The sequence below is a fragment of the Cynocephalus volans genome, chromosome 2, assembly GCF_027409185.1.
Source record: "Cynocephalus volans isolate mCynVol1 chromosome 2, mCynVol1.pri, whole genome shotgun sequence".
Classification (NCBI taxonomy): domain Eukaryota; kingdom Metazoa; phylum Chordata; class Mammalia; order Dermoptera; family Cynocephalidae; genus Cynocephalus; species Cynocephalus volans.
Genome location: NC_084461.1, coordinates 226,382,188 through 226,407,474, shown reverse-complemented (window position 1 = coordinate 226,407,474; position 25,287 = coordinate 226,382,188). Strand labels below are relative to the sequence as shown.

General features: G+C 46.5%; 1 long non-coding RNA gene across 1 annotated transcript; it reads right to left on the bottom strand.

Annotated features, from left to right (window-relative positions):
- Positions 1–378: 378 nt before the first annotated feature.
- On the bottom strand, positions 379–24,737 carry LOC134369382 (uncharacterized). Its single transcript, XR_010022616.1, has 2 exons — positions 24,291–24,737; positions 379–962 (listed from the first exon to the last, which is right to left on the bottom strand). It is a non-coding gene; the product is annotated as an uncharacterized LOC134369382 (long non-coding RNA).
- Positions 24,738–25,287: the final 550 nt, after the last annotated feature.

Sequence of the window (25,287 nt, the reverse complement as noted above, 5' to 3'; positions counted from 1 at the left end):
ACGGTTCCACTTAGAACTTTCTAAGAAGGAGTGACTTGTCTTGTCTTTCAGAATCTACTATTTTCTTCTTTATGAGCACCAGGATAATGTCGGTCCATCCACCTCTTCACTAGGCTGACGGATTCTTTAAAGTTCAAGGGGCTTTTGCACAAGAAGAATGTCAATACTTGCACATCTTGGATTTAGTAAAAAGTTTATGAATCTTAGGATTTTAACAAGCTGTAAACATTTTTTATATGCTAATGTTTTCTCTAACCATACCTTTCTAATATAATCTTTCACAATTATGAATACAATAAATTAAAAATTTCCTAATATTCTTACTTTATTACAAACCTATTGAATCAAGGTTTCCATACATTTAATTAAACACACAAGTCAAATATATAAGACTCTCTTTAATGTCTTAAATGCTTTGTAATAGAGGCTTGTAGTAGTTGCCCATATCTGGGTCTTTGCCGAGTCATGGGAGAATTCCATGGTCCCTGGCAATTTGGCATGATGCTTTAGCCAGTTCTGGCTAACAGGCTGAGGGCAGAAGTTAAATTTGCCTCTTCTGGGCCAAAATACTACATTGCCAGAATAAGACCCTCTGATGCTCTTTTGCGCTGTCTCAATGTATTGGTTATCTATAGCTACATAAAAAATTACCCCCAAACTTAGTAGCTTAAAATAACAAACATTTGTGCTCTCACAGTTTCTGTGGGTCAAGAATTCAGACATGGCTTAGCTGGGTGGTTAAGGCTCAAGGTCTCTCATGAAGTTACAGCCAAGCTGTTGTCCTGGGCTGCAGTCATATCTTGATGGGGCTGGAGGATTTGCTTGTTTGATGGCTCATGTACCTGGAGGTTGGCACAAGGCTTCAGTTCCTCATGGGCTGTTGGAAAGAGGCCTCAGTTCCACACCACGAAGACCTCTCTATAGCACTGCTTTAGGACCCAACAGCATGGCAGCTGGCTTCCCTGTGAACGAATTATCCAGGATAGAGTAAGGAAGAAGTCACAATGCCTTTTATGATCTGACTCAGAAATCACACATTGTTACTTCTGGCACATTCTATTCATTCAAAGCAAGGCACTAAGCACAGTCCACACTTAAGGGGAGGGGAATTAGTCTCTAATATTTGAAGGGAGAAGTATAAAAGGATTTGTGGACTCATTTTAAGACCACCACACTGAGTGCCTAAAGAGGCCACATGTTCTAGATAATGCAGCTACAGGGCTGGGGAGCCCTTATCAGCCTGGCGCCTGAGTGACGTGATGGAACAGAGCTCTTCACTGAACTAAGAAGGACATGGAGCATGAGAAAGAAAGAAATCGCTGTTATGTCAAGTCATTGGAATTTTGAGGTTATTTCTAATCACAGCACAATCTAGACTATCCTGACTAGTAGTCGTTTTAAGACATAAACATAAAGAAAATCAGTGGTTGATATGTAAAAGTGGTTACACAATTATGAGCTCCCTGCCTTTAAATGTCTTTATCTTTATTTATATTATTCATAAGGTTTTATTTTTTATACCCACATTAGGCTTCAGTAATTCCATCAGATACTAATAGTCTTAGCAGACCTTAAATTAGATGTATATCATTTCAGAAGAGAAGAGTTCACAGATTCTGTTCTAAAACAAGTCTGTATGTCTAAAGTGATCCAAACCAAACCACTGGCTGAATTTCTTTTGATAATGAATTTCTATTTGTTACATCCGGACTTTTAAGCCTTTGCCTTTTAAAATCTAAATTCACAGGTTTAATTTTTCAAAAGTTGGTGTCTTTCCCAGAAATGATGTATTTTTACATAACTTTCTTATGGTCAGCAATACCTAAACTATTGTCCTGTCATTATGATAAATTGGCTCAGTCTATAAATATTAATTGGAAACTTATGCATGCCTTATCAATACTGCATTATAATTAGTATGGTCAACTCAAGGTTCCATCTACTAAGAGATGAGAGATGGGCTGTGTGCAATGTTTAGCTAATTAATCATTGGAATGCTCTGTGGGATTCTCTGTTTAATTGGTTGCTAGGTAGGACCACAAGGGCAATTAGTTGCTTGACTTTCCTTCCACCTGCTTATTACATGATGTCTTCACTATGCAGTAGACTTGTTTGGGAGAATTATTTTACTTTAATTACAGTTTCCTGTGTTTATTCTTATCTATGGAGATAGCGAGAAACATAACCCTCTACTTCGTAAACAGACATGTGCTTAGCAGAAAAACATATATACAAACACAAATACTCTTCTACTTATTAAAAGCAATAAAACTAAAGAAATCCTAATTATAGGATTTGTTATAATTATAATTTTATATTTTTTATAAACAGGTATAAAATAGAATATATTTGTTATGTTATATTAACTTTACTCTCTTGAATGTTATGAATTCATGATCTTTCACAAAATCAACTTGTTTCAGGTAACCTTATTATTTTTTTTCATGCTGTACTTGGTTGATGGGATGTTTCAAACTGGTACTTCTGTACTTTCAACAGAAACTTACTGTGATTTTTAAAGCAATCTTATTATCTCGCATTAACAAGATCATCTGTACTCATTAATATTTTTCTTGTCCTAAGAATTAGGATCAAGAGTCCCAATTCCTTTTAGTAGAAAATAGTATTAAAGACCCAAATCTGAGCCCAAGGGCACAATGGAGCTGTGACAGACACTGAATTCACCTAGACTGCATCTTTTTTCACCTTCTGTGGTGATTAATTTTATGGGTCAACTTGACTGGACCATGGGGTGCCCAGATATTTGGTCAAAGATTATTCTGGGTATTTCTGTGAGGGTGTTTCTGGATGAAATTAACATTTGAATATGTAGGCTGAGCCTAGCAAATTTCCTCCGTAATTTGGGTGGGCCTCATCCAATCAGAAGAATAGAAGGCCCGAATAGAACAAAAAAGATGACCCTCACACAAGTAAGAGGAAACTCCTCCTGCCGGACTACCCTGAGCTGGGTCTTTTCCTTTGGACTCGAACTGAAACATCAGCTCTTCCTAGGTCCTGAGCCTGCTGGATTTTGGACCGGAACTACACCTTTGGCTCTGTTGGGTCTCCAATTTGCTGACTGCCCAATATTGGAACTTCCAAGCATCCAGAATTGTGTGAACCAATCCTTTACAGTTCTTTTTCTGTGTGTGTGTGTGTGTGTGTGCGCGCGCGCGTGCGCGTGTGTATACACATACAACTTCTTAGCTCTGTTTCTGTGGACGACCCTGACTGATACAACGTCATCCATGTGAAAACTCTGGTTGCATTCAGGCAACAATGGGCTCAGCTAGACATGTTCACCTCCATGGACTCTTGCAGCAGAAGACAGCCCAGCCTGGCCTGGTCTAAGCCACATCCTCTCTTGCCTGGTTCTTGTAGCAGGCTTCTATTTCCTGTTTCCCTCTCACTCCCCTAAACCCAATTCTTCTCATAGCATTGAGTAATCTCACAATGTAATACAGGTTGTATCGCTCTTCTGCCCAAGACTCGCCAATGGCTTCCATTCCTACAAAGTAAAAGCAACATCTGCACAGTGGCCTCCAGAGCCTTGTGGGGTCTGAATGCTGAAAGCATGCCTCAAACATAAAAAGGAATAACATTCCACGCGTAGTTCCCCCAAGTATCCAGTTCATTGTCCTTCAGCAATGCAGCAGCTCATGGGGAAAACCTTTCCATGTCCCCATTGGTTCACACTCCTGAGACACAGTCCTCACAATCACAGCAGAGATGACTGTACCTCTGACTCCCTCCAGGGCTCACATGCTATCCTCACAGCAGGCTGTCCCCTGTCCTCCATCTTGACATAAGACTGTCCCGTGTGCAGGTCCTGCATGCTCAAGCACCTCAGAGGAGAACCAGCAGCATGCAGAATTACTCACAGGCAAATGCTTGTCCTTCTGTTTTACTCTCATGGATTTCCTCTGTAAGGGTCCAGGCTGGGGGGTAGGGTACAATATAAACAGTGGATACAAGTGAAAAAGATCTCAGCTCAGTATGTATTTATTTCATTTTGTCCCACAAATGATTGAAGGGGGCTGATACTCTACCTTAGTATTAGGAAGAGCTGCCCCGCAAAGACTCCTAATGGAGTAGGAGATTTCAGGAGGCAGTGAGCTCCCCGTTCCTGCAAGCACTCAGGTACAAGCTGAAGGACGGTGACTAGGGCTGCTGGAGCAAGGTGTGCTGCGAGTGGCTCATGCTGGACGCTCACCCCACCCGCTGTCCTGGACGCCATGTTTCTCCAGGACTATCTCCTGCTTCTGTGCTCCACTGGCTGAGCCAAACGGTGATGTTGTCCCTTCAGAAGTCCCAGAAAAGCCAAGATCCCCACGGGTACTCTCATAAAAGAGAGATACGCTCATGTCTTTCGACAGGCTCATCTTCTGACAGCGATGATACAGAGGGAAGGGAAGCTGGGGAAATGGACCTTCTGATGACGTGAAATCAGCACCAGGATGCATTAGAGATTAGGCTGCTCTCCAAGCCAGTAAGACGAGTTTGATCTTTCCGTTCTTGCTCAAGAATGCCTCCTGCCCCCTTGCTTCTTCCAGAGGATTGATATTTAAAAGTTGTGTTTGGCATGTGTCCACCTACATTCCTTCCAGATTCAGATCTTACCCGAAGGTCCTAGACCAGTTTCAATGGCATAGAAGGGCTCAAATAAGTCATAAGTATTTTAAAAGAGAATTTTAAATTGGTGGTGAGTCTAGCTCGTGTCTTGAACAAGATTTTATTTGCAGAAGGCAAAAGCCTGCCCTCAGTGCTTTACCAGCCAAAAATATTATTTGCATTTAAAGAAAAATAATCAAATGCTTTTTCGGGTGCTTACACTAATTTTTCCCTTCTGTTTAGACTGAGCACAGTGCAGTCCTGTTTTCAGTTAACCTCGACGTCCCAGCCTTCTGGCTTCATCTCTAATTAAAGAGATAGGATCAATGGCATTCTAAATTTCTTTAAAATATTCAATAAAGAAACACACATTTCAACATCCAGCATTCCTTCTATTATGAGATGTTCAGAATAAATAGAATAAATGCCTTCTCTTCTCTCCTTCATATTATATGCCTTTAATGAAATATCCCCCCCTCCCTTTAAAAAATCTGACATTCATTCCACTTGGACAGATGGAGATCCTGAGTTGAAAAACAGTGTCTTACTTAACTTGCCCAAATTTCTACAGAAATGAACACATAGAACTTAGGAGTTCTTGGCTGGAAGGAATTTGTTGAGGGAGATTAAGACCTAATATTCTCCTTTCAGTTTTCAACTTAGATCAAGAAACAGTCTGATTCTAGAAACTACCCTCTAGAAAAGGCCGAAAAGAGAATTTTTTTGTCACAGGGTCTCAGATGTCATGTTTTTTAAAAAAATATTTATTTATTTATTTTATTTTATTTTTATTTTTATTTTCATTTATTTATTTTTTAATTTTATTTTGTCGATATACATTTTGGCTGATTATTGCTCCCCATCACCAAAACCTCCCTCCCTCAGATGTCATATTTTAAACACGCACAAGGAAATGTGCTTGCAAAGGAGCTTTCTTTCAGCATATTTCTGGAGCCATGTATGAGATCAACTGCGTGAGCCTGTTGTGCCTGCACTTGTCCCTGTACTCAAACCCTGAGTTTGGAGAAGGGGAGTGAATGAGTTCTGCAGAGGAAAAGAGGAAAATTTTAGTGGAGGGCACATATTTCAACTTCTCTACTGTTAATTTTGTGGCAGTTTGTATTTTCCAAGGAAGGGTGCAATAATCATCAGTCCTACATGCTCTTCTGTAATGACTTTGCCACCTTCACGTGGACAGGTGGAGTCCGTGTCTCCTGCCCTGTAGTCTTAGGCGCTTGTGAAAAAAATAGAAAAAAAAAAAGGCTGTGCATCTTCCTCCATCCACTTCAACCACTTGAACATCAGTGCTGGGGGCCTGGCTGATGGTCCTGCGGCCACCATCTTGTAAGGAAGCCCAGGTGACATGAGAGACCCCTTGCAGAAGCCCAGTAAAGAGGTCATCAGATGATTCCTGCCACCAGCTGTCATGTCACCCCCACCTGTTCTAAGCTTCCCAGCAGAGGCCACAAACCTCATAGAGCAGAGACAAGCCACCTGGCTGTGTTCTGATTGGATTCCAGGCACACAGCATCTGTGAGCATAATAAAACGATTGTTTATTTGCAATGGTTTGTTGCCCAGCAAAGACAACTGGAACGCCTTCCTTTTTGCAGACAGGCAGCCCACCCTGGACAGCACCGGGTGAGGGCCCACGCTGGCCACTGCGGCTGTGGAGGCTGTGGCACAGTCCCTGCCAGCAGGGACCAGACACATGGCCAGATGTGTTACATTAGCACGTGCCATGTGGAAGGACAACCCAGGAGGTAGAACCAAGTGCCGTGAGAGCACAGGGCAGGAGCGGTGGGTGGGGAGCTAGAGGGGTTGGTAGGCGACCCCTCGATGGGGAACATCCCCGAAGGCACTGAGGAAGGAGGAATGACTCTGAGTTGGTTTTGAGTAGGTTTTGCTCAGGAGAAGACAGTGAAAGACTTCTTGGGGGAGGACACAGCCCACCCACAGGCACGACAGCATGGAAGACCTGGGTGGAGAGGGGACCGAGACTTTCCCTCAGTTTGAGCTCAGCCTCTGTGGGGAGAAACGACGTGGGTGGGTCACAGGAGGTCAGGGTAGCAGGCTGGGGAGGCGAGGCTCGGCAGGGGGCACTGCGGAAGGTGAGGACTGAGAAGTGCATTCTCAGAGGGAGCTGCGTTGGGGATGAGAGCCCATGCCCCAGCCCATTTTCTGCTTCTTTATGGCCATGGCACACTGGGGAGCCTTCAGCCAGGCTCTGGGAAAGAATCCCGCAGCCTGACTCACCAACTAACAACCAGGCTTCAGCCACCCCAGCTCTGGGGTCCCCAGGGATGGCACTGTTTCCTCCTGGGCAGCGACGGTGTGAACGCACGCTCCTCTCATGTGGGCCTTCCCAGCTGGGTTTCTTCCCCAAGGTACAGGGGCTGATGTCAGGCTGCTCAACAAAAGTCCCCATGACAATCTTGTCCCAGGATTGTACTGATCTTACCTTATCCCTCTCCTGGCTAAAGTGGGAGTTTCTTAGACTAGGAACTGCCCCTAGGTCATCCCTGTGGCCCCAGCTCTTCGCACCAGGAGCTAGCCTGATGTCCACAACAGGCTAGGTTGGCAGCAGCTAAGTTGGGCGGTGGGCCTTGTATGTCGGCTGAGAGCCTGTGCCTGGGAACAGAAATCTCAGCGGGGGATGTCACTGAACTCAACATGTCAGGGATATTTGGAGCCAGGGAATGTGGGTGGGGAAGTCTGGCCTCAAGAGAGGGACAGGGCTGCAAAGGTGGAAAAGCCCCTCACCCTGCCCTGAGAAGGGCTGCCTGGAGATGGAGAGGGGGCAAGCAGAAAACTGACAGGGGAGAAGTACTCTTCCCAACCAGAGGCCAGGGCTGTGGGAAGTGGGCAGCTGCCTCAGTGGTCACTCCCTCACCATCTCTGGCAGAACCTCTGGGCCATGACATCCCAAGGGGGCTGGTGGTCAGAGTTCCAAGGACAATAGAGGCAGGGGCAGGGCCACAGCACAGGGGTGTGACTGGAGATGAGAGGAATGTAGGAAGGTAGTGACGTGTGGCCCTGCCCCTTCCCTCCAGGGGTCAGTGCCTGAGCTGTGATCAAGTGCCCTGGCCAGACTGTCCCAAGCCCGCCATGCTGGCATGTACAGGGGGAAGGAGACCCAGAGCCCAGTGTGGACAGGCCTTGCCAAGAAGCCAGCTCAAGACTTCCCCTCCATACCTCTGCACAGCAGATTTCTCTGGGGCAGTTCAGCAGGGACCGAGAGCATGCATGATGGAGCCAGCCTGCCTGGTTTGAATCCCAGCTCCACCGCTACTGCCTGTGTGATGCGAGCAAGTGCATAACTCCTCTCCACTGTCTCACCAATAAAATGGAAATAACGAGGGCACCCATGTCCTAGGCTTTTTCAGTGCTGGGCATATAGAAAACACCATTCAGGTCTTGGCTGTTTTAATCATGATCCTGCTCCTAGCATCTCCCTGAGAGACTGACAGGGAGAGTTTTAAATTGACCAGGCCAAAGAGGTCATGTGATTTGTCACCTAGGGGACAAAGTCAGGCACCATCACCCCAGAATAGCTCACTTGAGTTTTTTGAGATGGGGATAGCCAAGCCAGTTGGGCAGAAGGGCCTGGAGCCTGGGGTTCTCAGGCAGCTTCCTGCCTGCACATGGCAGTGACCCCATGTCCATTGCTGGTTTGGGGGTCTAGGTCTGGGGAGGGTTTGGGGCAGTGGGCGGTGTCCTCCCCTCTCTGTGCTGGCTAGCTTGAGCAGTGCCAGGGGAGGCAGGGCTGCTTAGAGCCAGAAGATAAACATATTAACTGAACTTTCCATCTGTCATTTCAGAGAGTCATTTATTGCCTAGCTGTGGTTGGAAAAATTAAGTCCTTGTAATTTAGAGTCAACATTTCTCGCGGAATCATGTTAGACGAGTTGGCTGCGTTCGCGGCCACTCAGCAGAGTTGCCTACAATCAAAACAAGCTTGCTGCAGTGTGCTGCCCCCTACCCTGCCCACAGCGTGGCTGGCTGTCCTGTGCCAGGCCCAGGGCACTGCAGGCCACAGGGTGGGCCTGGCACACTGGGCCACGGGCTGTGTGTGAATCAGATGGGAGGAATCGGCCACGGGAGGGGTTGCAAGGGAGGACCTCCACCCCTGTGGGCAGCCCTTCACTGCCTGATGCAGAACAAATCCCCCCCTGTCTACCGTCTGCTCGGGCTGCCCCAACAGCGCTACAGCCCGGGCGGCTTAAACAACAGACGTTCACTCTCTCGCAGTTCTGGAGGCTGGAAGTCCCAGACCCAGGGGCCAGTAGGGTTGATTTCTCCTGAGTCCTTTCTCCTTGGCTTGCAGATGACCACCTTCTCCCTGTGTCCTCACGTGGCCTTTCTTCTGTGTGTGTCTATGTCCTAATCTCCTCTTCTTACAGGACACCAGTCATGTTGGATTAGGGCTCATCCTAAAGAACTCATTTTAATTTAATCTCCTCTTTAAAGGCCCTGTCTCCAAACAGAGCCACATTCTGAGGTACTGGGGTTGAGCCTTTCACATATGAATTTGGGGAGACATAATTCAGCCCACGTCACCCTGTCTATTCTACATTGGTCCATTCTCACTCTACCCAGGAGAAACCGATTTCATTGGCTCTACTTTGCAGAGGAGGAAGCTGAGGCTCAGGAAGGCAAGTGGTCATCCCCAGGGCCTGCAGCCAGCAAAGCCAGGCCTTGGACCCAGGGTGGATGTCTGGTCCTCACGTTTGTCATCACAGCACAGCTGTGCCCACCTACAGCCCCAGGGAGCACCTACCTGGGCACTGTGCTGGCTCCTGGATCCCACAAAGGCTGCCATGCAGATGACAGGGAGATGGAACAGCTCCAGGCACAGCTGTCCAACAGCAGAAGGAGAGCTCTGGGCACCATCTTGGGCGGGGGGGTATCTAGCCAGGAGCTGCCTGGGCGGGGAGGTTGTCTCCAGAGGTGGGGTCTTCCAGCGCAGGTCAGCTCCTGCCAACCCTGCACAGTTATCCAGCTTCCAGGGCTCCCCAGAGCCCTTCCCTTTCAACCTAGTTTCAGCAAGTAGACTTTTGGGGCCTACTAAGTACAGAGTGCTAGATAATTTAGTTTAAAAAGAAGATGATTAATATAACAGCAGGCTGCCCAGGAATCAGGGAGGCTCAGCCCTAGACTGCAGGCTATATTGTGGATATTTTAAGACCAACCCAAATTCCTCATTTTGAGATGGAAAAACTGAGGCACAGAGTAGAACTCTAACTTATCCAAGGTCACCCACGGACTAGGCGGTGAGGCGGGAGCTAGAATTTAAGCTCTGGGGCACTCCGCGTGGTTCCTCCCTGATGCCCGAGTCCTGCACTTTCATTCCCTTGTTATCTGCACCAGTGGTAGCAATGCAGCCAGGGACCAGGGGAGTGGCTCAGGCTCTGGGTTTGGCATAGCCATGGGGCCTGCTGCCCTCAATCCATTTTTGGCTTTCCTGACTCAGTTTGACCAAAGCTGTCCTAACTGTGTGTGAGAGAGGCGGCAGACACAGGCAGGCATGGGGTGGGGAGGAGAAGCATCTGCCTCAGCTTCCCCGAGCAGAGCCAGCAGGCCACTGCCATGTGGATCTGCAGTGTGACCCCTGGGAGCGAATGGCATATGGAACACCCTGACAGTACCTGGCCATCTAGAAAACTTACTCCCCTGAAGGACCCCTTTTCTTCTGCATCCACCCTCCATACGGAGGTGGAAACTGAGGCTGCCCCAGGTTCAGTGACCTGCCCCAGGCCAACACAAGGGAAACAGCAAGACTAGGATCCAGGCCCCCAGCTCCAACCCCAGCAAAGTTCCTGGGACTCCAAGTTGAATCTCAGGTCTCACAGAGGCTTTAAGCTCTCTGACTAGGCTCGAATTCTGGCCCCCAGGTTGGGTCACGGTGCAGAAGCCCTGCTGCCAGGCAAGTGAGTGGGGAAGCCTTGGAGCGATGGCCCGTCTGGACAGAGCCAGGGAGTCTATTTCCAAAGGGGGAGGGAGGCAGTTCTCTGACACATATCTGCTGTCACTTCCCTGCCCCCTGCCCTCCGCTTCCCCTGGCTGGTGAGAAGAAAATATTGGTGTGGCCGCCCCAGGTGTCTGAGGTCGGCTGTCCCTCTCCGTGTAGTGTTGCTGTGAGCCCTTGGCCCTGCCCTCCCCAGGGCTGCTCTGGCCCTCCCTCCACTTCCTTAGGAACCCGCCCGGGGAAGAAGGGGTACAGCAACAGATTAGAAGTCTGGGTTCTGCCCTCTGCAGTCCTCTTCCTCCACCTTGAGGACTCTGGAAGGCTCCCTTCTGACCAAGGGCCTCTGAATGAGAAAGAAGAACTCTCCTAGTAAAACGTGGCTCTTTGCAGCTGCCCGGGGCAGCTGAGCGTGCTGTGCTTGGAGGCTCCTTTGAGCCATGCACTGAATCTGATAACCATGGAAGAGAAGACCCCTGTGGTGGGCAGAATTCTACAAGGACCCCAGATACCTGTCCCCGGTGTACATGCCCGTATAATATCCTCCCCCTGAGTGTGGCCAGGACGTGTGAACATAGTGCTGCATTGCTCTGTGATGAGGTTACATTATCTGACAAAAGGGATTGTGGGGTTATAATTAAGATCCCTAATCAGTGGGCTTTGATTTAATAAAAAGAGAGATGACCTGGGTGGGTCTGGAAGACAGCAGACAGCCGTGCCTGTGGAGGGGGCCATATGGCCAGGGACTGCGGGTCACCGGCAGCTAGAGTGGCCTCTGGTTAATAGCCCAAGGAAACGGGGACCTCAGTGCTACAACCACAGGGTACTGACCTTTGCCAACTGCTTGAATGAGCCTCAGTCTAAAACGCAGCCCTGACACAATGATTTCAGCCCAGGGAGGTGCTGGAAAGAGGACCCCACAAACTGCACCTGGAGTCTTGACCCCTGGAAACTGGGATGTGTCTGTGTTGCTATAAAGCACTAAGCTTTGTTACACAGCAATCCAAATGCATCCTCCCCACCCCCCAGGCTTCTCCCACTGACGAGTCTCTCAGGGCCCGTGAAGGGTGACGTGAGCCAAGCCTGGCACCCCAGGGGGCAAATATCTCAGCCTGAGCACGTCTGATAGGAAAAATTAACTGTAGTGCCTACAACATAAAACCGAAACAAAAAAGTCCAAGGCTTTCACAGTTGTGGGACAGAGATGGGACCAATGAGAGAGAGAGAAAGAGAGAGACAGAGAAAGACAGAGCAAGAGACTCCTGTGGCTTTTGATTCTACACTCATCTTGCTTCATTTTTATTTATTTTTTATTTTTAAACTTTTTCATTCTAATAGTGCCAGGAATGAAATAACACTCAGGAAGTTAATGCTCACTACCTCTGATAGACTTTTCTTTCTTCCTGAGGAATGGCTTGTCCCTGCAGAAAAGCTCGTTAGTGCTGGTGGCACGTCCCCGGAGGTGCACCCCATGTGCCACGCCTGGGGTGTGGACCTCAGCTGTGTGCGTGTGAAGATGCTGCATGCTCCACAAAGTGCCCAGCAGGAATAATTTTGTGGAAGGTAGATAGTTCCATTTTGCAGCTGGCAAACAGCAATGACAGTCACATATGGGAAGCAAGTCCTTTGCTAAGGTTTCCTGATGAGTCTGGGACGGAATGTCGGGTCTTTCTTAAGTGGTGGTCATAGCACTGAGGGGCTGCTGAGCTGTCAGCCGCAGGAAACCTTCCCAAGTGAGCTCTTGGTGGCACCTGGCTCATGGAGGGCCCTGTGGTAACCAGGGTGCTGCTCAGAGGGAGCTGGTTCCCCTCGCCCTCCTAGCTCAGAGAAGGCTGACCTTGCCGTGGGAGACAGGACCACAGGCTGGTTCTGCCCTGTGGGATGTGAGCGGCAGTGAGGGGAGTTACTTTGGGGATGGATCATTTGATTGTGGGTGAGAGACCCTCCACTTCCCCTACCCTTCTCCAATCTGCAAGGGGAGCCCCCAGCGCTCCAGGCCCAGCAGTCTGCATTCTGAGTGAGTGTGGTGAGGAGCAGAGCTGCTCATCAACCTGACTGAGACATGGAACCTGAGCCAGGAATAGACTTGTGTTGTTGGAAGCCACTGAAATGTAGTAGGTAGTTGTTACTGCAGCACACCCTAACCCATACTGACCAATGGAGCCTGTCAGGGCCACGTGGTGCAAGCAGCCATTCCTGCAGGCCAGGAAGCTGGATGACATGTGTATTGACCCCAGACAGGCAGGGGTGCTACCTTATAGAAAACAATCTGGGGTAAGGGTGTTTGGGACAGCTGGATTTTCTGGTTTACAGAGGTGCATCTCAATCTATTAGAGTTCTGAAGGCATTGAATGTTACTTTTCCTTACTTGTGCTCAGATACACTCATTACATACATGCAATTCTGTTTCCCACTTTCTCACTCATTTTAAATATTCCTCTATGTTGTTATAGAATTTGTAAGCATCACCTTTAATGGCTAAATAAATATGTCAGGTGGATAATGAAAGAAACTACTTAATCATCATTCCCCATGGTGGAACATTTAGATTGTTTGCAATTTTGCTGTAATATAATTACCCCTGCAATAAACATCTTTGTGCATAAAGCTTGTTTTCTGTTTAATATTATTTACTTTGGCTAGGTTCCCAGAAGTGGAATACCTGGGCAGAAATGTCATGAAACCTTGCCTTTTTCAAACACAGATTTTAGAAGTAAAGCATTCATCAACACTGATGCCCCAGGTGACCAGTCCAGGGAAAGTAACACACTCTCTCTGTAATGATGAAAATGAAGTTAGGCCTTGGCCACCTTCCTGACCGACGATTATCACACCACGGTCAGGACCACAGTGATGTAGGTCAAGTCTCATAAGGCCAAGCCCACCTGGGGGGTCTGACCAAGCAATGGGACCCAACAAGTGCAGCTCAGTCCTTCCCGGCTCTAGCCCAGCTCTCAAAATTCCTGAGGACCCACTGCCATCTCCCCCAAGGCACCTCCATTGGGTCTATGGTCCCATGGTCCCCTGTAGCCCTCCGCTTCCACCTGCAGTTCCCAAGTTCATTTGCTTCATGCTACTGATGTTACCCTCTGCAGTTCCAGAGCTGATGTTCCCTTTCCAGGCTCCTCGCCCTTGCCATTGCTTCTCTCTGCCAGTGACAGTGCCTGCAGCTCACTGGGGGCTACAGCTGTAGTGCTGAAGGAGTGCTGTGTACCCACCCCTGTGAAATGCTTCGACTGGGCTACAGACCAGGGTCCCTACGGCTCGGCCTTTCCCTGCCACCTCTTTCAGACCATTCCCCTAATCCACAGACATGGATTATACCCCTGGGAGGCTGAGGCATCTGAGTGACTACCACTGTTGCACTCAAAATCACTGAATCACTCAAATCCCTTCCGTCCCCAAGCCCAACCTGTGTCAGCCCCTTCTCTCCTTAGGGCTGAAAAGGACTCCATCCTTGACTGCCTTGGGTTGAATGTCCCTTCAAAACTTAGTCCCCACTGTGACTGTTAAGAAGGTGGGAAGTCCTATTATGGTAATTGGAAGGTGGGGCCTTGAAGAGGTGATTAGACTGTAGGACCCTGCAGTAGTGAATGGATTAATAATGGTGGTCAGGGGCGTGGTTCTGAGGGCTTTAAAAGAAGAGAGAGGAGAGTCTGTTTCTCTCTCTGGTCTGCCATTTCTCATTTTGATACCCTGCCACTGAAGTCACCACCAAAGAAAGCCTTCACCAGATGTGTTCCCTGGACTTTGGACTTCCTAGCTTCTGAAACTACAAGCAATACATTTCATTTTCTTTATAATTCACCCAGTTCTGTGTATTTTGTTGTAAGCAACAGAAACAGACTAATACCTTGACCAAAGTTTAGTCACACATTTTTTAAAAATTTAAGTGAAATGTATTGATTGCACATATTTATCGGGTACAGAGTTATATTTCAATACATAAATACAATGTGTTAAGTCAGGGTAGTTAGCAAATTCTTCATCACAAAAATGTATCTTTTCTTTGTGAGGAGAACATTTAACCTCCTTTCTCTTAGCCATTTGGCAACATACAATAAATTACTGTTAATTATACATGCCTAGCACTACTGTACACCAATAGAATGAACTCATTTTTCCCATCTAGCTGTAATTTTGTGTCCATTAACTAGCCTCTCACCCTTCCCACCCCCCCCATCCTGCCTCTAGTAACCACGGTTATATTCTCTACATCTGAAAGTTCAACTTCATTTTCAATTAGTTCTGTGCTCCAAGCATCAATCAATAAAAGATTTGCCATAAAAAAAAGTTCAACTTATTATTTTTTTTTATTATCTTCCATGTATGAGTGAGGACATGTGGTATTTCTCTTTCTGTGCCTGGCTTATTTCACTTAATATTCTCCAGGTTCACTTGTGCTGCTGTGAATGACAGAATTTCATTCTTTTTATGCCATGGCTGAGTAGTATTCCATTGCTTACATATTTCACATTTTCCTTATCCAGTCATCTGTTGATGGACATTTATGTTGGTTCATACCTTGGCTATTGTGAATAGAGCTGCAATAAACATGGGTGTGTAGGTATCCCTTAGACATGATGATTTCCATTCCTTTGGGTGTATAACCAGTAGTGGGATTGCTGGATTGTATGGCAGCTCTATCTGTAGTTGCTTGAGAAACCTTCATACTGTTTTCCACAATGGCTGAACTAATTTACAGTCCCACCAACAATGTATGAATTCTCTTTTCTTCACGTCCTCACCAGCATTTGTTTTTTTCTGTCTTTTTGATTATAACCCGTCTAATTGGAGTGAGATGATATCTCAATGTGCCTTTGATTTGCATTTCTCTGATGATTAGTGATGTTGAGGATTTTTTCATATACCTGTTGGCCATATGCATATCTCCTTTGAGAAATGGCTATTCAGCTATTCAGTTCCTTTCCCCATTTTTCAATGAGAAAATTATTAGTTTTTTCACTATTGAGTTGTTTGAGTTCCTTGCATATTCTGAATATTAATCCTTTGTCAGATGCACAGTTTACAAATATTTTCTCCCATTCTGTAGGTTGTCTCTTTGCTCTGTTGATTGTTTCTTTTGCCACACGGAAACTTTTTAGTTTGATATAATCCCATTTGTTTATTTTTTGCTTGTGCTTTTGAGGTCTTATTCATAAAGTCTTTGCCCAGTTGATAGAGTTTGGAAGTGTTGTCCCCGCCAAAACTCATGTGGAAATCTGATCCCCAATGTGGCAGTGCTAGAAGCTGTTTGAGTCATGGGGGTGGATCCCTCATGAATGGATTAATGCTCTCCTTGCAGGGTGGGGGTAGTGAGTGAGTTCCCGCTCTATTAGTTCCCACAAGAGCTGATTGTTTAAAAGACCCTGGCACCTCCCCCCTCTCTTTATTGCTCTCTCTTGCCATGTGATCTGCTTGTACCTGCCAGCTGCCTGCCACTTTCTGCCATGAGCAGAAGAAGCCTGAGGCCCATGCCGGATGCAGCTGTCCCAGAATCATAAGCCAAATAAACCTCTGTTCTTTATAAATTACTCAGTCTCAGGTGTTTCTGTTGTAGCAACACAAAACGAACTAAGACACCAGTACTATGTCCTCAAGTATTTCTCCTGCATTTTGTTCTAAAGGTTTTATAGTTTGAGGTCTTACATTTAAGTATTTAATCCATTTTGAGTTGATTTGGGTAATTTGTGAGAGATAGGGGTCTAGTTTTACTCTTCTATGCTGTCCTTTCCCCAGTGTATGTTCTCAGTGCCTTTGTCAAAGACCAATTGGCTATAAATACCTGGATTTATTTCTGGGTCCTGTATTCTGTTCCATTGGTCCATGTGTCTGTTTTTATGCCAGTGCCATGCTTTTTTGATTACTATAACTTTGTAGTATATTTTGAAGTCAGGTAGTATAATGCCTCCAGCTTTATTCTTTTTGCTCAGGATTGTTTTGTCTATTTGGGGTCTTTTGTGGTTCCATATGAATGTTAGGATTTTTTTTCCTATTTCTGTGAAGAATGTCATTGATTTTTTGATAGGGATTACACTGAATCTGTAGATTGCTTTGGGTAGTATGGTCATATTGACAACATTAATTTTTCCAATCCATGAACATCAAATGTCTTTCCATTTTTTTTGTGTGTCCTCTTTAATTTCTTTCATCAGTGTTTTGTAGTTTTCATTGTAGAGATATTTAACCTCCTTGGTTAAGTTTATTCTCAGGTATTTTTTTTAATAGCAATTGTAAGTGGGATTGCTTTCTTGATTTCCTTTTTTGTTAGTTCATTGTTGGTACATAGAAATGCTACTGATTTTTGTATATTGATTTTGTATCCTGCGACTTTGCCAAATTTGTTCATCAGTCCTAAGAGTATTTTGGTGGAGTCTTTAGGTTTTTCTGTATATATGGTCACATCATCTGCAAGCAGGGGTAATCTGACTTCCTCTTTTCCAATTTGGATGCTGTTTATTTCCTTCCCTTGTTTTATTGCTCTCGCTAGAAGTTCCAGTACTATCTTAAATAAAAGTGGTGAGAGTGGGCATCCCTGCCTTGTTCCTGAGCTTAGAGGAAAAACTTTCAACATTTTCCCATTCATATTAATGTTAGCTGTGGGTTTGTCATATATGGCCTTTATTCCTCCTATAACTAATTTGCTGAGAGTTTTTAATCAGGAAAGAATGTTAAATTTTGTTAGATGCTTTTCTGTATTTAATTTGTGTATGTTGAACCACACTTGCATCCCTGGGATGAATCCCACTTGATCATGTGTGTAATCTTTTTAACGTGCTGTTAAATTATGTTTACTAGTATTTTGCTGAGAATTTTTGCATCTATATTTATTGAAGATATTGGCCTGTAGTTTTCTTTTCTTGTTGTGTTCTTATTTGGTTTGGGTTTCAGGGTGATGCTGGTCTCATAAAATCAAAAAAGTAGAAAGATTTCATGTTTTGATGTTTATTTGAAATCTTTCTACTTTTTTGAGTTTGGGAGGATGACTTGTTCCTATTTTTTTGGAATAGTTTGAAAAGAATTTGTATTAATTCTTCTTTGAAAGTTTGGTAGGATTTAGCAGTGAGGCTGTCTGGTCCTGGGCTTTTCTTTGTAGAGAGACTGCTGATTACTTATCCCACGTTGTTGCTCTTACTGGTCTGTCAAGTTTTTCTATTTCTTCTTGGTGCAGTCTTGTTAGGTTATACGTGTCCAGAAACTTATCCATTTTCTCCAGGTTTTCAAGTTTGTTAATGTATAGATGTTCGTAATAGTCTCTAATGATTCTTAGTATTTCTGTGGTATCAGTTGCAATGTCTCCTTTTCCATTTTGGATTTTTGTTATTTGGGTCTTCTCCTTTTTTTAGTTAGTCTAACTAATGGTTTGTCAGTTTCATTTACCTTCTCAAAAAACTAACCTTTTCTTTTGTCAATCTTTTGTATGAATTTTTTGGTCTCTATTTCATTTACTTCTGCTCTGATCTTTCTTTCTTTGTATCTACTAATTTTAGGGTTGGATTGTTCTGGCTTCTCTAGTTCCTTGAGGTGTAAGATTAGGTTATTTGAAATCTTTCTACTTTTTTGATGTAAGCACTTATCACAATAAACTTCCCTTTTAGTACTGCTTTTGCGGTATCCCACAGGTTTTGGTACGATGTGCTTTTATTTTCATTAGTTTCAAGAAATTTTATTTCCTGTTTAATTTATTCTTTGACCTATTGGACATTCAGGAGCATGTTGTTTAATTTCCATGTATTTGTACACTCTCTGAAGTTTCACTTGTTATTGATAACTATTTTTATTTCATTGTTGTCTGAAAAGATACTTCATATGACTTCAATTTTAAAAAATTTATTGAAACTTGACTTGTGGCCTAACACATGGTATAACCTGTAGAATGATCCATGTGCTAATGAGAAGAATGCATATTGTACAGTTGTGGGATAAAATGTTCTGTAAATGCCTGTCAGGCTCACTTGGTCTATAGTGCAGTTTAAGTGCAATATTACTTTGCTGAGTTTTTGTCTAGATGATCTGTCCAATGCCAAGAAAGGGGTGTTGAAGTCCCAGTCTATTATTGTATCAGGGTTGATCTCTCCCTTTAGATCCAATGGTAATTGCTTTATATATCTGGGTGCTCCAATATTGGCTGCATATATATTTCCAATTGTTATATCCTCTTGCAGAATTGATCTCTTTATCATTATATAATGTCCTTCTTTGTCTCTTTTTCTGGTTTTTGGTTTAAAGTTTATTTTATTCAATGTAAGCATAACTACTCATGCTTGTTTTGGGTTTCCATTTGCGTGGAATATCTTTTTCCACCCCTTCACTATTACTCTATGTGTGTCTTTACAGGTGAATTGAGTTTCTTGTAGGCAGTGTACAGTTGGCTCTAGTTTTTTAATCCATGCAACCAGTCTATATATTTTAAGTGGAGAATTTAATCCTTTTACATTCAAGGTTGTTATTGAGAGGTATTGCCTTATTCCTGACATTTTATTAATTTTTATGGTTGTTTTACATATCTTTTATTCCTTCCGCCCCCTCTTATTGTTTGTATTTGTTGGTCAGTGGTTTTTTTGTAGAGAGACGATATAATTTCTTTGGCCCCATCTTTGGCATGCCCAGCCCAGTGATAGCAGAGAATCCTACTAAATCAGTTTATTGGGAATCCCCCCACCTCTGATATCCAAAGAACTCCTCTTTCCCCACCCTTGATACCTAATCCAGCTCCTCTTAGTAATTTTCCATCCACTCTTTCACCCTGCCCACTGGCTATAAATCCCTACTTTCCCTTGCTGTATTCAGGGTTTAGTTCGATCTTTCTCCCTTATTACAATAATATCGAATAAAGTTTTCTTGCTGTTTTTAACAAGTGTCAGAGTAATTCTCTTTGATGGGGGCATTCCTTTCATCTAGGTCACCACCATGGGAGAGGTTAATTGGTGGGGAAGCCTCAGCCCTGGGGGATGTTGGTTAGCGCTCCAACCCTTTATCAGGTATCTCCCATAAAGGACACCATTCTTTGTGCAAAGCCAGCACCAGCTGCTCTCCATGCCTGCTGTCTTGGTGTGCCCCAGTTCTGCCACCCCAGTTCTGCCACGCACACACATACACATAGATGAGTGGGTCAGGAGATGGCCTGAACTACTTCTAGCCCCAGAAAACATTAGTATCACACAGGACATCTCGGGTGTGGAATTTCTGTGCTGTGTATCTTGTACAGTTGGAGAGCTGGGATGCCCTAATAAGGGAATGTTCTGAGCATCCTCCCTTAAGAACTGAGAAACCCACAATTCCCTTACCTGGCATTCTGGCTTCACCTTTACCTCACAGCATTTCCTTTATAGCCAATTCATTCATTCCCTCAATACTCACTTATTGAGTTTCTCCTACATCGTTTTGTCTTAAAATATTGGTGAGGGACTCAATATCTTTTTTCATTTTTAGTTTCATTTAATTTTTTCACTTTTTTTTTTTTTTTAAAGATGACTGGTAAGGGGATCTTAAACCTTGACTTGGTGTTGTCAGCACCATGCTCTCCCAAGTGAGCCACAGGCCGGCCCTTCACTTTTAATTTAATTTTATTTATTCAGCAATGATTTTTTTTGCAGCTGAGCACACACAAGGTCCTGCGGACACCACTGTGGGCATAAGATAGACTGATGCTCTGTCCTCTTGCAACTCCCAGTCTCAGAGAGAAGTCTGCTTAAAGCAGAGGTCATGTGCCCAGCAGGACAGCACCTGGTCTCATTGCTGAGTTGTCAAAGACCTATCACAGAGTTGAAAATGAAGCAACTAGACAATTGTTCCTTCATGTCTATATTATATCAAATATTTCGAGTAGATTGAGATAGTCTACAGGGTGTGATAAGCAATAAATTCTTAGTATATTCCCCACTTCCTTCCTTCTTTCTACCTTCTGCCTTCTCTTCCTCCTTCCTTCCCTCCTTCCCAGAATGTCCCAGAAGGTTCTTGAGGCCATTTGACTCTGGCCATGTGCGAACTCACCTTCACAGTATCCTGATAGGAAGGTGAGGCCCCAGATTCTCCTACCAGAAGATGGGGATATCAGCCATTCCCCAGTCCCCCAGTGGGGAAACATTGTGCAGAGTCTGGTCCTTCCCCACCTCCCTGGTGAAGGCCTTCCCTTGTCCTCCAGGAGGAGACTCCTGCCTTGCTTCTCTGAACGTTTGTCCCTCCTTTGTGGCCCAGGAGCCCAGTGATGCTGTGGCTGGGGGTGTTGGTGGATGTCTTTTATTTACCAGACAGCTTGCCCTGAGGATAGAGAATTAATTTTTCTCTTAGATGCTCCCAAAGCACGTGAAACACCATCGGTGTCCAGAAAGTGTGCTTAGAGTTTGAAGGAGAAACTACTGACCAGTCTTTCCACAAGGGTCACTCAGGGACTTCCCCCTACACCCAGTGTCCTGCCTCAGCTTGAGGTCTCTCTCGGAGGTCAGGACTCTGAAAAGGTCGTCTCTATCCAGGTGGTGCACCCACTTCACAGGGGTCTGGGTGGAGAAGGCTCAGCCAGGCCATGTCTCTGAGAACTTGTTCTAGAAATGTCTGTAGTTCTGATGCCTCCATTTCAGGCAGGACTGTGGGGCCACCTGTGCTTGGAGGCTGCTGCCCTGTGCCAGGTCTGCTCTTCCTCAGGACATCAACCTCCTCATCACCAATGGCCTGCGACTCTGGACCATGAAGGACAAGGGTAAAGACATGAGGTGAGGCCAGCAGTTCGAGGCACGTGTCTGTCCCTGCTGTCCACACCACACCAAAGGGGAGCGGAGGACCCAGCATCTGCAATGAGCAAGGCTGCTGTCAAAGCCCTTCCCTCGGGCACACGAGTCACAGGCTCCAGGCGCCCTGCTCAGGCTGGGTGGATGCACACACACATGTGCACAGATGAAAAGGAGAGAGAGAAAGGGGGTAATAACGAGAGAGTGCCACATGGTGACAAAGCAAAGGGCCAGCAGAAAAATGGGCAGATGAAGAGGACAGGTGCCCTGAGCTCTACTCGGTGAAGTCCTGCAGTGCTGAACTTTCTGTGCCTCCTCTGCACCCTCTCCTGCATTGTCTTCGGGTCCATTGGACGGTGAACACTTGGGCACGCTCTCCTTCCTCTGTGGGTTGATTCCTTCCTACGCAATTCCCAGGGTTTGGATGGCCCAGACATCTTCCATTCCCTCAGTCCGATCTCCCCCTGGTGATCCATCCCCTCCCTGCCTTCACAGCACCAGCCTTCACGCACATTTGATCAGAACCTCACTGCTGATGGGCACCTCCCTGCCCATGACCACAGTTAGTCTGCACAGCAGGCTCAGAGGCAGACACTGGTGTTCCCATTGCAAAGACATTCGGAGCAGCTCCGCACAAGGACCAACTCCTGCTGAGTGTCTGCTTTGGAGTTTAGTATCGTTCTCCATGTCGGACCGTCAGGAAAGCTGCAGTGTAGAAAAGCTGAGTAACTGCTCCAAGGGGACACAGCAACCCATAGGGAGTGACAGGATTCTAACGTGGGTCTATCTAACCTCAGAGCCTCTGCTCATTAGCCACAAGGCTCAACCAACACAAAACGAAATTGTGAGATCACTTGTCATGTAAACAGCCGTGATGGGGTAGACTGACCATTGTCACCCTGTATTGGGGGATGTGAATATTAATAGGCTTCCATTTGCTTATAGAATAAACAAAACCGAGAACAAGTTACAGAGTAAATTAAAAGAAAAAGACTAGAGTATCCAGCGCTCACCACAGACTAAACTAAACAGGAATCCTGACCACACCAAGGGCTGGTAAGGACGTGAACTGAAACTCCCACATTTTTGGTGGGAACGCAAAACAGCACAGCCACTCTGGAAGGCAGGGGACATCACTCGTCAAGTCACAGATACACTTTCCATATGATCCAACAATCCCACTCCTAGGTATTTACCCAAGAAAAATCAAAACATAACTCCATACAAAGATTTGCTCACAAAGGTTTATAGTAGCTTTGCTCATAATTAATGAAAACTGGAATCAACCCAGGTGTCCGTGAGTGGATAAACAAGTCACAGAACAGCCACACGATGCAGTCCTACCCACCAGTACAGAGGACGGAACGACCGATCCGTGCAGCGATATTGTTGAATCTCGTATGCATTATTCTAGGCGAAAGAAGACATACCGTGTGGTTCTACGTAGATGACACTCTGGAGAAAGCAATGCCGTAGGGCTGGGGAGACTCAGGTGGGAGAGGGGCTCGACTACACAGGGGCATGAGGAAGCTCGTCGAGAAAACATTCTGCATGGAGATGGGTGATGAAATATGGGTTGTAATAGATGGAAATACTCCTTATCATGATTGTGGTGGTGGTTACATGACTGTATACATTTGGGAAAATTCATAGATGAGTATACCTAAAAATGATACATTTTATCGTACATAAACTTATACTTCAATAAATCCAAATTGCAAAAAATACCTAGCTCAGTAGATCCTCTTTGTCTGAGAGTGGGAGGAGCACAAACCTCACCTTAGTAATTTATGGCAATGCACAAACCCCTGTGAAGACAGCGATGCTTGACAAGTTACCTGGCTGCAGGTGTGAGGAGGGAAGGGCGCGGCAGGGGATAAACGGGGCCAAAGCCCAGAGACAGGAGTCAGGGAGAGGCTTGGGGCCAGCCAGGGGTGAAGGTGCAGCAGGGCACAGATCCTGTGTGACACCGGGGTGGGCACGGCCTATCCAGGAGAAGCAGGACCCGGGCAGAGGCTTAGGTGGGGCTGGACAGTGGTAGTGCCTGGAGACTGGGGTCAAGGCCCAGGCTGGGGTCTGGGGGCAGACCCAAGTTCACAGCCCACCTACACAGACAGAGAGGGCACAACAACACCAGGGCTGGGTTGCAGTACAGACAAGTCAGAGCCCCAGGTGACAACAGGCAGAATTGCTGCACCAGCTCCCAGATCCAGGACCTGGGCCAGGCGGTAACTGGGTCCTAGAGGAAGTGCTCCCCACTCAGGATCCTGGGATTTTCCCTCCCACTGTGGTGTGAGGATGGATGTGCAGGGAGGGCAAGAGCCCGCTGGTCACTGTGGTCCAGGACCCACCTCCGGGGCTGCACAGTCCCCAAGCCCATGCTCGGTCCCACCTGCTACAGTTTGAGGCTTCCTCTGTGCCATGTGAGCTGTCTCTATGCAGCCCTTATCTCAGACAGCAAGACCCACTCTGGACCCCAGGTGGCCTCTCTGGGGTGTATCAACTTGGCCTTTTCCTGGCAAAGTGGCCCTGACACAGGGGGGTGGCAGGCGGTCGGAGGTCTCAGCCCCTGTGGCCCTCTGACTCCAGCATGGAGCAAGCTGACAGCACTGGGGGTCTCTCTGTGACCATCTGGGCTTGGTCTTCCTGTTGTACCTCTTGAGGATGCTTTGGGGCCTGAGATCAGATAAGTGATCCTTCTCCTCTGCAGTGAACTCTTGAAAAGTCCACATTCACTAGAGGAGTTTACGCCACCTGCCACAGAGGGGTCCAAGGCAGCCCCGGGTGGAGGGCGGGGGGTTGGGGAGCAATTTGCTCCCTTTGAATTCCTAGGGTTGTGTCCCATAGTATCTTAAGGGAGGAGCTCGGATGGGGGCTCCCTAGTTAAGTTCTGCCAGTTCATCACCCCAGACCCAGTAGCCACCTTCAGCTAAGGCACAGGGATGAGCCCAGAGAGGATAAAATAAGGTCCGTGCCCACAGGCAGACTTACCCACTCACTGGAGGTAAAACATGTCAGGAGAGACCCTTCTGCCTGGCACCCTCCCTGCGGGGAGTGTTGGCTCTCCTTCTGAGGACGGTGGGCCACTGCACCGCTGCCGAGTTTAGGAGATGGCCATCCGTCAGGTGCCGGGAGCGTTTTCTGCATTCCTTTATCTTCTTGTGGCTTGCCTCTGCACCTGCACTTTGAAAGGCTCAGGCTGGGCTCTTCTCTTTGGAGGGGCTGTTTAAAAGCTGCCCCTTCCTTGACACGAACCATCCCGGGCCTGCCCACACTCCATCTGCCTCAGTGCCCCTCCTTCAGTGGCTGCTCTAGTGACCTGTCCGACTCCTGCTTTGTCCCCCTCACCCTTGCTGCCCCAAAGGATACCTCTACCCTCCAGCCCTGGAGTTGGAGCTGCTGCTCTGGCATGCCCCCGCTCGGGGCTCCTGGGAGAGGCCTGGCTTTGCGTGATGAGTTGAGTCCTTTGGCCTTGGTGGAACATCACGTATCCTGGTCAGATTTCACAACTCAGAAATGCAAGATCTTATTTGGCTACAGAGCTCCAAGTAACAAAACGAACCTGGGAAACATCAATTGAGACAGGCAAGGACTTCTCCCAGCCCGGAGCATCTCTCAGACAAAACTGCAAAGCTCAAGGCCAACTGCCAGGGCCAGTGGCCTGTGGTCTTTGATGCTCTGTTCACCACACATGGCTGTACCCATCAGGGCTGCAGGAAGACGTTAGAGGGAACGGTGCTGATGTTTGCAGTTAGGTTTCATCACTGAGTGTGTCCCAGATCTCTGGGAAGCTGGAATGTGTGAGGAGCGAGGGCAGAGGACAGTTGCTGGTCAGCTCCCACTACCTAAGTGGTATGGGAGGGAGGTCCAGGGAGGCATCGGGTCCTCAGGATGACAGCTAGACCCTGATGACACCAGAGTCTCATGGCCAGAGTCTTCACAGGAGAAACAGGGCAGGGCTGTCACGGGAGCACGTCTGGCTACCTGG